The 14159-nt window shown below is 42.1% G+C and overlaps 1 protein-coding gene across 33 annotated transcripts in view; it reads left to right on the top strand.

Moving 5' to 3' along the window:
- The window catches only part of CDKL3 (cyclin dependent kinase like 3), a 102043-nt gene that overhangs the window by 86200 nt on the left and 1684 nt on the right, over window positions 1-14159 (top strand).

The raw sequence follows: 14159 nt of genomic DNA on the forward strand, positions 1-14159 counted from the left end.
TGGGAGGGCTATTGTAAACCAAGAGTTGAGATGTAGTGGCTTTTCATTGGCTAAGTTAGGACAGTCTCTCGTTGGCTGAGCTTCTTGCAGGTCAAGAAGAGGAAGTTTTTCTCTTCCTGTTGGGCTCTGCTATTGACATAGGGCATGAGAGCTTTCCCTTCTGGCCTTCTGACTCCAGTTTAAAGAGGTTTCTACTTATTTCCACAGTTTTCCCCTTTTGGTTGGGATCTTTCCCTGAAAGCATGGCTGATCAAGAGTCAGGTTTTTCAGGTTTTAGCAGCTTTTGTCCCTCAATGCCAGGAAAGATCTTTCCTGGGTGACCATGTCCCACATGGAAGGGAAAATGCACCAATTAGAAACCTGTTGTGGCCAGATTTGAGTGACAAGGAGGGGTAGAAGGGTGAACTCTCAGGCACTTTTTATCTAAAGTCTATATGTTATCAAGATCATAGACATTGGAGATCATCTAAAGCATTATGTCATCATAAAGATTTGGCAGACAAACTTCCAACAGGCCTGGTCCAGATGTCTTGGAAAAGCTGTCTCATCAGATGTTGTCTGCTTCAATTCTGGGAAATCTTTACTTTTAAGTCACCAGCTGATGTGCAGGTCCAGTCAGGGTTTGGTGCTTTCTTTTGCTGTGTCATGTGAACCCAAGAGTCTATTCCCTGGAGTTTTGTGGCACAAGGGTTAGTAAACAGTACCTGATAGGGGCCTTTCCAGTGAGGTTGAAGAGAATCCTTCTAGAGGTATCTTTTCTGAGATGAAATCTCTAGGTTGCAAGGAGTGATGCTTAAGGTCTTTGTCTTCCTAGAGCACAATGTGAAAAGACTGCTCTACCAAAAGCTGGTTTTTTAAATAGAAGCAATTAAGTCTTTGCAATATTGCAATTTGCACTCCTTTTATCAGCTGTGGGTCAAAAGAGGCAAGAACCAAATGCATTGGGTGTCCTGTGACTATCTCAAAGGGTGATGGTTTATGAGTTACAAAGGGGGTGGATCTGAGATTTAGAAGGACCAATGGCAATTCTTTTGGCCAAGGTATTTGGAGAGTCTCTACAAATTTTGCCAATTGAGTCTTAATGTCATTAGCATGTTTGATTGAACCTGAGGATTGAGGGTGGTAAGCACAGTGAAAGTGTTGTAAAACCAGGCAAAGAGCATAGACTTGAAGTGGGTTCCTTGATCACTATGAAGTTTGAGAGGAGTTCCCCAGGGAGGGATAATCTTTTCCAAAAGGACTTTAGCCACAGAAGAGGCAGTAGCCTCTCTGTAAGAGAAGGCTTTAGTCTGGTGAGAAAACATACAGACCATGACTGAAGCATATTTACATCCACGAGATGGGAGCAACTGTATGAAATCCACTTGCCAAACCTCAAATGGTCCATTAGGCAGTTAAAAATGTCCAGGAGCAGTACAAACAGGCTTCCCTGGGTTGTGTTTTGGACAAGAGGGACAAGTGAGGTAGGCAGTTTTTGTGGCCTTGTTAATTTCCCCCACCAATATCGATACGTGAATGCTATCATTTTGTCAGTAGACCAATGGTTTAAAGCATGTGTAATGGTTAGAAGTGGGAATTTTAGAGTCTCTGGTAGGACTGTGTTGTTATTCAGTCCTAACCAGAGCTTTCTCTTTTTATCAAACCAACAATTGTTGAATTTTTTAATCTTGTTTTTCCTTTTCTGAGGCCAATTGTTGGGCTTCTCTAGTCTTTTTTCCTAAGTTATCATTTGAGGAAATATCCCTTTGAACCATGACAGAGGTTTGGCTCTTGTTGGTTCTTTTAGGTGCTGAATTTCTTGCAGAAATATCAGCCCTCATTTCCTCCCCTCTTCTATTATTTTGGAGCAAATCCCAGACATCATATAATTCTTCCCTAAATATTTCAATATGTATCTCTAAAAGCTAAGGCCGCTTTTTACAAAGGTATAATTACATATCTTTATAATAGTTACCAATATTTTCTTAGTATCTTCAAATATGTAATCAGTATTCAAACTTCCATACAGTCTCATATTTTTAAATTCTGTTTCAATCAAGCCTCCGTTTCAATTTTTTTTTTTTTTAATTGCTGATGGGCTACCCTGTGCAAGGCATTGAGTGAAGCTCTGTTGAACATGTTGGGGCTGAGGATCTCACTCTGAGTGAAGGGTAACTTGCTCACTCCATTGATGGGCTGAGAATCTAAACTTCTGTAGGTGGCTTGTGGAAACCAGCAGCCATTTCCACAGATGCCTGGTTTGTAAATCACTGATAACCATTTAACTCTGTAATAATGTTGTTTTTTGTCCTTTTTATAGACCTTGTGTAAAGAACTCCTGTAACATATCTTTCTTCTTAATACCCCACTCGATGGTTATATGCAGTTACTCAATATTTAGGCTTTGGCAGCCTAGAGCAATTATTTTATGAGGAGCCACCTTGATGACATGTGCCCAGTTCACATGGTCAAAATATGCTGTCCAGCTGCATTGTTTCCTGTGGTAGTAGGCATTGTAGGTGTCCTCTTCTGGTATTTGGGTGAGGCAGGAACCTGAGTAGTCTCACTTGAAGTCTTGTTGACACTGAGAACATGGCACTGCCTTAAATTATCATTTAGTACAAGACAGAGGACTCCTTCACCAGGTAGGACTGCTGGCTTCCTGCAGCTGAAACCCGGTGGTAGTCACTGACCTCATTGTCTTGACTATCGATAGGCAGGGTTAAAGGATGCAGCATGGGCATGCAGCTTTCACCATCTGTTCTGCCCTTGAATTACAAATACATAAAGAATATGCATCACAACTGTATCATCAGGAAAAGGAGGTTAGAACTGCTTCTAGACCTGTACCATATTTTAGGTCCAACACTGTGTATGTTTATTTTGGCAAAAGTTTTGGGAGCAGAGGAAGTCATTGTTTGATCATTTCATTTGAATCTGACAATGTCACTGATATTACATATTTTTCCCTCGATGGTGCATAAGCTCAGCTATGTTCAATTATATTTCACTGTATTTGCTCTCAAGATGTAAATTCTGTTTAGTAGTATGGGAAATGGTCCCTGGGTTAAAATCTAGCTCATACTTTCAGTAACATCCTAATGCTATGGTGGGCGTTATGGGTTGAATTTTGTCCCCTAAAAATGTATGTGTTGAAGTTCTAACTCCCAGTACCTCAGAATGTGACCTCATGTGGAAATAGGGTCTTTACAGAAGTAATCAACTTAAGATGAGGTCATGAGGGTGGGCCCTAGTCCAATATGAATGGTGTCCTTGTAAAAAGGGGAAATTTGGCCTCAGACAGACATGCATGGAGGGAAGATGATGTAAAGAAACAGGGAGAACAACTTTTGAAGATGGAGGCAGAGCTTGGAATCATGCTGCCGCAATCCAGGGGACTTCTGGGGCTACCAGTGCTGGAAGAGGCAAGGATGATCCTTCCCCTGCAGGTTTCAGAGGGAGCTTGGCCCCACGGACACCTTGATTTGGAATCCTAGCCTCCAAAACTGTGAGACAATAAATTTCTGTTGTTCTAAGCCACCCAGCCTGTTGCGCTTTGTTGCAACAGGCACAGGAGACTAATACAGTGGGTAAAGTCCAACCTCTTAGGCATCTCACATAGTAACTTTCACACAGTGGTTGGCTGCCCTCAACATCCTCCTCACTGCCTTCCCTATGAACACCCTACCCTTATCTGCACATTTGCTAGTTGATGTGGCTGGAGAATATGTGGAGAGTGGAGAGCAGGGGGAAATAAGGTTGTTCCAGTAAGTTAGGGACAAAGCTCAGAGAACTTGGAATGCCATACTGAGGAACTGGGGATTTTTGGAAGGTGAAGGAAGCATTAAGTGCCTGTTAGTGAAGTGGCAGGACTAGATATGTGCTTTAGGAAGACAACTCAGTGTGAAGGTGCAGGATGAGAGGCACAAAAACCAGTTAGGTGGCTATTGCAGTAGTGGTGATGGAGTGAAAAGGCATGCATAGCCCTGAGAATGTGTGATTTCCTCCTGCAAGCCTAGCTGGGATTGTTTCATCTTAAGAAAAGCAAAACATGTTCAAAACTCTAGATTCACAAAGAACGTAAATTAGGGAATAATTATTAGCTTTACAAAATGTGCTATGTTTGAAAGCTTTTAAAATAGAATTTGGTTTAGAGAATTTTTTGCACATAAATCTTTGGGAACTGCATAAACCAGCCTCTGTTTATGTAACATTCTTTTTTTTTTTTTTTGCTTGAGGAAGATTGTCCCTGAGCTAATATCTGTGCCAGTCTTCCTCTATTTTGTATATGGGACACCACCACAGCAAGGCTTGATGAGCGGTGTGTAGGTCTGCACCTAGGATCCAAACCCAGGGACCCCAGGCGGCAGCAGGGGAGCACACAAACTTAACCACTATGCCACCGGGCTGGCCCCTATGTAACATTCTTAAAGGAACATTTGTCAATCAATCATTACAAAGGAATATGTATATATCCCTTAAAACGAAAACCCTTTTTTTACATGACTCTACTTTCTCTTCTTACCCTTATGAATGCCACTAAATGATACTATGTACATGTCCAATAAATTCCTAACATATTTCCAAAGAAACAGAAACCAACAGAATTAAGCACTGGAACTCGCATAGACTATTGCTTCTGGACTGTGCTCTGAATCTATAAGTAATTCCCTCGCCCACGGTGCTCGCTCTCATTCCTGAGCTGTGAGTGTAGCTCTGAGGCAATGAGTGATACCATGGCATTGGCTAATTACATGGAGTCTCCGCTTGTCCAAAGAGAGTCATTCATGAGGAGGCAGGCTCTCTAATTTTCCTTTCAGGGGGATTTCACCCCATGATTCCCCAACCTGAAGTTTCAAATAAACAAATAATAAGAATTAGGTTGACAGTTCTCACCACCTAGTTTCTGAGGTCTTATCAGAAACATGTCCTGTTGAGCCACAGAACCATGGGAATGCCAGGATTTCACATTTCTCCACTGGTCAATATCTTTCATTTGCTGCCTAAAACATGATCACCCAGATACTATGGAGTTATTATTTTCAAGTGCAGGAGTGATTATGTTAAAAATGAGTTCTTAACTTTTAGAGATACATATTGAATATTTATAGATGAAATTATATGATACCTAGGATTTGCTTCAAAATAGCACAGGATGGGGGAGGTAAGTGGGGGTGCAGGTAGAATAATAATGGCCATGAGTTGAAGATTTTTGAAGCTAGATAATGAGTGAGTGCATGGGGGATCATTTTACTATTCACTATATAAATTAATTAATAATTATCAGCTTTTTGAAAGGTCTACTTTTGTGTATGTTTGAAATTATATGTAATTTTTAAATGATCTTTTTGTTTTTAAGATTGGCCTTGAGCTGGCATCTGTTGCCAATCTTTTTTTTTTCCTTCTCCCCAAAGCCCCCCAGTACATAGTTGTATATTCTAGTTGTAGGTCCTTCTACTTCTTCTATATGGGACACCGCCTCAGTATGGCTTGATGACTGGTGCTAGGTCCGTGCCCAGGATCCGAACCAGTGAAACCCTGGGCTGCCAAAGCGGAGTGTGTGAACTTAACCACTTGGCCATGGGCCCAGCCCCCAAAATGATCATTTTTAAGGTAGAGGGCAGAATTAGCAATGTTTAGATTTTAAGTTGAGTATTGCAGTGAAAAAGGAGAAATACTGATGGATTGTTTCTTGAAAAATGTGCATGTCTGATAATTTCTCTTCTTAATGTGCAGAACACTGTCCAGTCCATCACTGTCTCCAAGCCTACACTAACTTTGTAGAACTGTGGTTAGTTTCCTGTGCATTTGCCCGGGCCTTTTATCTGTTTTCCTAGAGCTTTCTCACCTCTGGCTTGTCTCTTCCATTAGATTAGGAATCTCATCATGGCAGGACTTCCCATGTAACCAGCTCTTCATTCCAGGGCCCTGAGGACTATGGTTTCTCAAGAATGATAAAATGTTAACAATAAGATAGGAGCTCAAACAGTATAAGCCAATATTTTTCAAAAGGCTTGCAAAGGGATGCTGATTATCATCTGAGTTCAATTCAATCACCAACAGTGATTCCCTCTGAAGCTAGGGGGAATACATCATACTTTTTCTTCCTGTAAAACAGAAATGATCTAGTCTCAGTGTGGAGGGAGAAGGGAGAGGAGGAAAAAAGGAGGGAAACAGGGATGAGAATGGTAGCCATGTTCTCCAGTGACCCAGTGGTTGTTCCAAAATTTGTTCCCAAGTAGTAGGGACTGTGGACCTGTCCTCAGGGGGCTATGCCCACAACCCTAGGTCTGAGTCTTAGCAGTGTGGCTCCAACACAGCTCTAATTCTTCTGAGTAGGTGAAATTGCTGCCAGAAGTCTTCTGTGGCAACTGCAGGCCCTTTTCCTCTTTTAGCTTAGAGTTCTAGAAAATGTCATTGCTGAGAAAGGTCATAGCATCATTTTAAAGGTTATCCAAAGGCCCTGAATGTGCAGGGACTCGCTCCAGGTCATACAGTTATGCAGTAGGGCTCATACTAAAAGCCAGGTCTCAGTACTACAGGCCAATTCCCCACCTCCACCAATGTCCTAGAGATGTACTTTGGAGGTTTGTTTTGAAAATTTTAGTCTGATAGGAATCAAGGGATATGCTGAGTGCCCTGTTTAAGAACTGTAACATCTAGTTTTGGCTTTCAAAAGGAAGTTTGGGGGGGGGGGTGGTTTACCTGTTAAGCAACCTGCTAAGATGGCTAAGTGACCCACTGTGGGGAGGAGGTGATGTCGTCAACCCTTTCTGGCCTCCACACTGAAACTGGAACTATGCTCTTGGTTAGGAAATAGAGGAGGAAGTCAAGCAGATTTATCATTGCCTAAGGAGCCTGGTATGCAGAGCTAGGATTCCCTAACTGTTGGTTGAGGGAACAGAAGGAAACTTTCTCATGCATGTGCTGGGCCCCAGCTAAGAAGGGCTGGGGAGCTGCTAGTTGTTGGGATGGACTGTACACTTATGTTCTCTGAGGAGCTCCCCAAGAACCACAGTGATCACCTGTCTTCTCTGCCTGGCATTGTTCAAAACCTTTGGGAAGTTTTCTTTGGGAGAAACCTTTTTCTTTTTTTTCCCAAAGATTGGCACCTGGGCTAACAACTGTTGCCAATCTTTTTTTTTTTTTTTCTGCTTTATCTCCCCAACCCCCCCCGTACACAGTTGTATATCTTAGTTGCACGTCCTTCTAGTTGTGGGATGTGGGATGCCGCCTCAACGTGGCCTGACGAGCGGTGCCATGTCCACGCCCAGGATCCGAACCTTGGGCCGCGGCAGCAGAGCGCGTGAACTTAACCACTCGGCCACGGAGCTGGCCCCGGGAGAAACCTTTTATAGCACTTCTGCATAGATAATTAGCCAAAGTGGCTTTGATACAACAGGTAAGATTCATCTACTTGAAAGGTTCTTCCACTAAATGGATATTAGCATTTAAGATTCCTCTTCCCTTAGCCACTTAAAAGTGGTTAAGAAAATGAGTAGTGAACAGGCTCACGCTCCAGGGGCTCAGGAGGGCAGCCAGGGCAGGTAATCTGAGCTCTTGGAATCCTAGACAGGCTTTCAACCCTCCTTTTCCCTCTAGGAAGAACTTGTTCAGTTGTTAAAAATAAAAATTCAGAGGGCTGGCCCCATGGCCGAGTGGTTAAGTTCGTGCGGGCGGCCCAGTGTTTCGTTGCTTCAAATCCTGGGCGTGGACATGGCACTGCTCATCAAACCATGCTGAGGCAGCGTCCCACATGCCACAACTAGAAGGACCCACAACGAAGAATATACAGGGGCTGGCCCCATGGCCGAGTGGTTAAGTTCACGTGCTCTGCTGCAGGCGGCCCAGTGTTTCGTTGGTTCGAATCCTGGGTGCAGATATGGCACTGCTCATCAAACCACGCTGAGGCAGCGTCCCACATGCCACAACTAGAAGGACCCACAACGAGGAATATGTAACTGTGTACTGGGGGGCTTTGGGAAAAAAAAGGAAACAAATAAATCTTTAAAAAAAAAAAAAAGAAGAAGAATATACACTATGTACTGGGGGGCTTTGGGGAGAAAAAGGAAAAAATAAAAATCTTTAAAAAAAAAGAATAAAAATTCAGGGCCGGCCCCGCAGCCGAGTGGTTAAGATTGCGTGCTCTGCTTCAGCGGTCCAGGGTTTCACCGGTTTGGATCCTGGGTGCGGGCATGGTGCCGCTCATCAAGCCATGCTGAGGCGGTATCCCACATGCCACAGCTAGAAGGCCCCACAACTAAAAACATACAACTATGTACCAGGGGCACTTTGGGGAGAAAAAGGAAAAATAAAAAAATCTTTAAAAAAAAAAAAAGACGAAAACTTCAGCTTGCTAGAGCATTTAGCTACTCTTCTGAAGTGTTACCAGATCTAAAAGGAACCTTGGCCTTTCCCTCCTTGCAGGCAAGTATGCCCCAAGGTCAGACTCTGCAAGGTCATCTGCTCTGTGCTCCTTGAAGGGCTCTGGACTGAGAAGTTCCCATCCTCCTGCCCATGGCCTAGTCCAGTCTGTTTCCTCTTTTGTCAAATACTTCATTAGGAGCCAACTCAAATCTTCCTTGCCTTAATTTGGGCCCATTTCTTGATTATTCATCTGGTGACACAACAACTTCTTGATCATTATTAAGTAGCTCCCCCTTGAAATTTTTTTATGAGCTTTGATCCTCTCAGAAGAAAGATACTTTTAAATCCAATAAACAAATACATAAATATGCAAACATGGCATACCTTAGACTTGGAATAAAGTAGGGAAGAGAGTAGGAAGAGTAGCCTGAGAATCCAAATCCAACCTGAGACCTTGCAGTGAGCCACAGGAGCCAATTCTGGTCTTTAGCATTCTTTTTTCCCACCCAGCTTTATTGATATACAATTGACATATAACATTGTATAAGTTTAAGGTGTACAATGTGTCAATTTGTTATACTTAAATATTGCAAAAATGATGACCACCATAGAGTTAGCTAACCACCTGCATCATGTCACATAATTACCATTTCTTTTTTGTGGTGAGAACATTTAAAATCTTCTCTTGGTCTCTATCATCTTAATGATAAATGAACAGGAGCCTGAGCTGCCACAGCAGGCAGAGCTGCTGACTCCGGATTCACATGGAGTAGAAGCCACCTCAGACCTTTTTAAAGGGAACATCAACAAGCCAATGATGTGAGTTAGTGATGTCTAGGATATAGGAATGAGGATCTAACAAGAGACACTGTGGGAACAGGCAGGCTTGAGGACCCTGAAGGGACGATGAATTTCTGGTGCAAGGGATGGAAGGAGGTGAAGCCATGATGGAGCCAACTGAGAAGAATAAGTCAGGCCCCACTGGATGGTGGATTCCTCGTTCTGGGTGAACAAGCCAGGCTGTTTGTGAATCTCTGGATCCTTCTTATCATCTCCAGGTTTTAACTTGTAATCCTCTTTCTGAATGCTAAGCTTATGTTATGGTTTTTATGTCACAGGCCCACTAATGGTCAATATTCTCCAGACCCTGATGTTTGTTAATGCACACGACTGATTTGTACTTTTGTTCCTCTGCATTGTTTCAAAGCCCACCTCCTTGCTTACTGACAATTGCACACAATAATGATAACAACTATGGTATTCAGTGTGGCTCACATTGTTGCATGATTGGCTATTATCCACCCTTATTATAAGTACTGAAGCTTAGTTCTAACTTCACGAGTACAATCCAGAAACATAGTAATAGTTTGACTTCTGGGATCATCTTTCTTCCAGAAATCTCGTGAAAATGCCATTGATTTTTTTCCTAAAAAATAAAATTGTCTTCTGTCTCCTTATAGAAGTTCTTGTGATTATCCTCATTTGACAGCTGAGAAAACAGCATGAAAATAGCGCTTTCTTTATACCTTAGGTGTTTCACTTAGCTCCACATTCAGTTATTTTAGGAGGGTTTAGATGTATCTGAATGGTCACTAAGAATTTCTGATGGATTTTAAACCTGACCTGTTTAAAGGAGTTGTCCTAGATGGTTGAATCCAAGCCTGTCCAGGTGACCTTGAATGAGGATTGTCAGTTCTTCTATTTGTCTATCACAGGATGCTCACCAAGGGGCAAAGGGAGGATGGTTCAGTGCCAGATGTCCACCATTTGTGGCAAAGCCGCTCAGAGCTGCTGCCTTGTGGATATGAGGCCAGTCACTTTACCTGTGTCCTGTGACAGCAACGTAAAGGGAAAAGATGTTTCTCTGTCATCTCCACAACGATGTGAGCGAGTGAAATGCCTAGGCCCTTTGCCTTGCTGAAGAGGTGCCTTTTCTAATGTGCATAAAGACACCATATGGGCGAGAAGTTGTCTAAAGAGATTGCCACGCAAGTCCAAAATAGGTCACGCATGAGGCTGCTCATGGCAGCATTGTTTTGGGTAGTAGAAAGTTGGAAGCACAAGGGGTGCCCATTACTGGGGAACAGAGAGGCCAAATGTGTTGGGTGCACATAGTGGGGTACTCTGCAGCAGTCAGCAATGATGGACTGGATGAGCACGTAGCAACATGGATAGGTCTTAAAAACAAAGTATGGAGTGGAAAAGTAAGACAGAATGAGATCTATAACACAATGCTGTTGATGCAAACCAGACAACAACATACACTCCACATGAATATATACAAGCCAAAAAATATAATTAAACACATTAGAATGGTTGCTTGTGGTGGCGGAAGGACAGGAGTGAGGAGTGGGAATAGGAGGAAATACATGCACCCATGCATAAAACAAAGGAGCAGCCTTGTATGGACCAACTATAGTATAATGTGCCAGGAACTGAAAAGTGTGATTAATTTAACACTCCACACCTGAGGCCTAATAAGAACTATATGTATATATTAAGTGCCCTGAGCCTTGCCAATTCAGGCTTTCCTCAGTCCAGCTGTTGACCACCAGTATGGCTTGATCAGCATGATCACAGCTTTTTAATAATCTCATTGACAGAGATTTATATCTAGACTTGAGTGAACTGCCCTGTAATATGCCTGCCTTTATCAAACTCAAGGATGTCTGATGCTATCCTGGTCCTTAAAATCCTTGGAAATTATCTTGCTTTATCTATATTATTTTCTTGATAGCCATAAACAGACACAAAAGCATTTACTTCCCTGGGGATTTGATCAAAGTATAAAAGCTATGTTAATGAAAAGTAGGGACTGCAAAGAAGGAAAGAAAACCCTCAATTCATCCCATCCCACATGCTCTTCTGAGACTTTGTCCCTGCCCCTGTAAAGGTGGAGTCGGATTCCACTCTCCTTGAGTCTGAGTGAGCTTGTGAATTGCTTGCAACCAACAGAACACAGCAAAAGCGATAATGTAATTTCTGAAGTTAGGACATAAAACGTGATACAGCATCCACCTTGTAAGCTGGAACACTTGCACTTGGAGCCCTAAGCTGCCATGTAAGAAGTCTGACTATCCTGAGCCCACCATGCTGTGAGGAAGCCATGGAGAGGCCATGTGTAGTGCTCTGTTCTGCTGTCCTAGTTTTTGAGTGCTCCAGACACCAGACATCAGATATGTGATTAAACAAGTCTTAGTTGCGTGTAGCTCCCAGTCGTGAACTTATCACGAGACTTTGAATCTTCCCAGCTGAGGCCCCAGACAGGTTGGAGCAGAGAGAAGCCAGCCCCACTGTGTACTTTTTGAATTCCTGCCACATAGAATCCATGAGCACAATAAACTGGAGCTTGTTTTATGCCACTAAGTCTGGGATGGTTTGTTATACAGCAATGGTAACTAAAAGACCCATTATCCACACCACCACCAAAAAGGAGGGCTATAAAAAAGGGAGAAACTGTTATAAATAAAATTTTTTTTAAATTATAAACTAAAAGAGATAGAAAAGATATATCAACAAATACAAATGACATTGTTTGGCTCCTGATTAGAATAAACCATTACAGAAAGACACTTAAGAAAATCAGGGCAATTTGACTTCTGACTGGATACTAGATGATATTAAGGAATTGTTAATTTTTAAGATGTGATACAGTGGTTATTGATAAAAGAGTCCTTAATTATTACAGATACATAGAGAATATTTAAATATGAAAGTATCTGTGATTTGTTCTAAATTGGCTGTAAAATGGAGATGAGAGAAGGGTGGAGTACAGATAAAACAAGATTGCCATGTGTTGATAATTGTTGAAACCAGGTGATAGGTACGTGGAGGTTTATTATATTATTATCTCTACTTTTGTGCATATTTGAAACTCTCTATAAGAAAAAATTTGACAGAAGAGAGAGTAGAGTGACTTACTTGTCCTCCGTCCCATTCTTTCAAGTCATAGGTATGTGCTAACAGGTGCCAATGGTTTAAATAGATTGCTCCTTTTATAAACATGACCTCTATGTACTCTTGCAGGCTTCTTGAGACCCAGGACCCTGCACCAATGTGGGGATTTCAGGCAAAGAAACGGACTAGCAGAGGAAAGCATACTCTTAGGCAAATGTTTTAGGCACTCCTCAAATCAGTATAATTCTTAGTGGCTAGAATTCCCCTTCAAGGTAGAATTCTGCTCCCTGACAATACCTAGTCCAGCACTAGGTACACACAGGGGCATCCATAAATTTCTGGAGAATTGATTTGAATTAAGAAACCTGATTGTTCAGGATTAATTCTTCAGCTTCCTCTGAAGCTCAGGTAGTGTTCAGTTTTGAACCTTGAACTATATTTGTCAGCAGAAAGATAGGCAAATAGGCTGCATGTTGCTATGCAGACAGTGTATTTTGGAAGGTCCTCTGTTTGGTTGTGGGTTCTCTCCCTTGAAGAAAGACTGTTAACTCATGCTGCAGCCTGCTGCTCTCTTCTTGGTTTTGTCTATGTCACTAAGCCCAAAATAGAAAGTTCTTTTACTGCAGAGCAGGGAAAGAGGTTTAAATTTATCAAGTCAAATAACAAAGGGTAGCCTTATACTGGCTTTTCCCGGGTAGGGGAGAAATAATGCCTGCTTCATCAAGGAGAAGGAGTGATCTGACACTGGCAGGGGCTGGGACCAGGAGACAAGCTTACACTGTGATGAGTTGGGCTTGTTTCCCATCCTGCATCCCCCAACCCCCCCCCCCCCCGCCTCCTTCCAAACATATCACCTCTTTTAGGACATGGGAAAGCAGCTCAGCCCCTAGGGAATCAACCAGAAATGTCACTGAAGTTAGACTGAGAACAATTCTCTGAGCCAAACTCCTTCTCTCTCAGCTTTTAGAGAAGTCAGTACCTTGCCACAAAGTTAAACAGCAGGGAGATATTATCTTTTCCTATCAAATGGTCAAAAATTTTAAATGATCCCTAGGGTTGGAAAGAGTTTGGAGAAATTGGCATTCTCATACATTGCTGGAGGGAAATAGACTGATCCAGTCAGATGGAGAGCAGCCTACAATGTGGATCCATGGTTTACTAGAGGATGTGGATCCGGAGGATCTCTCATCTACAGCTGGTGGGAGTGTAAAGTGGTTCCTTAGACAAACTCTAGCACGTGTACAACAGGGGAAGTAATGTGCATAGCAGCAGTGTGAGCAAGAGCTAAATCCTAGAAACAATGCACTTGCCCATCAGTGGGAGAGTGCATAATAAACCACGGTGTATTTATATTGGGGTATTTTACACCAGTTAAAATGACTACAGTGAAATGCAATGATATTGATGAATTTTAGGAAAGTAATATTAAGTAAAAAAGACAAGTCCTGAAAGATTACATACAGCAAGATATCCTTTTTACAAAGCTAAGAACAGATTTTAAACATGAGTCCTTAGGAAAATATACAGATACATATAAAAAGAAAAGCACGGAAATGATGTACGATTCAGGATGCTTCCCTTGGGTGGGGAGCACAGGGAGCTGGGGTGGAAGGCTTTATGGTTAAATACCGGTTATTGTTGAGGTCCTAGCTTTTGTTTCAGGTTGTGGATTCACAGGTACTGATTATGTTATTAAAACTACTGAATTACCACCTAAATTAACAAAATCTGGTCATCCAGTACCAATTATGAGAGTGACTCATGAACCAAGGATTATGGTTAATCCAATTCTGTGTACCTGACATTAAAACAAAACAAAACAAAAAACAAAAACAGAAGTGGTGTTCTTCACCACCAACAGTGGTGAAGTCTTTCCACTTCTAAGCGTTTATCTTAAGGGATAAACAGAGATCCAT

The sequence above is a fragment of the Equus caballus genome, chromosome 14 (genome assembly GCF_041296265.1).
Source record: "Equus caballus isolate H_3958 breed thoroughbred chromosome 14, TB-T2T, whole genome shotgun sequence".
NCBI classification, from domain to species: Eukaryota; Metazoa; Chordata; class Mammalia; order Perissodactyla; family Equidae; genus Equus; species Equus caballus.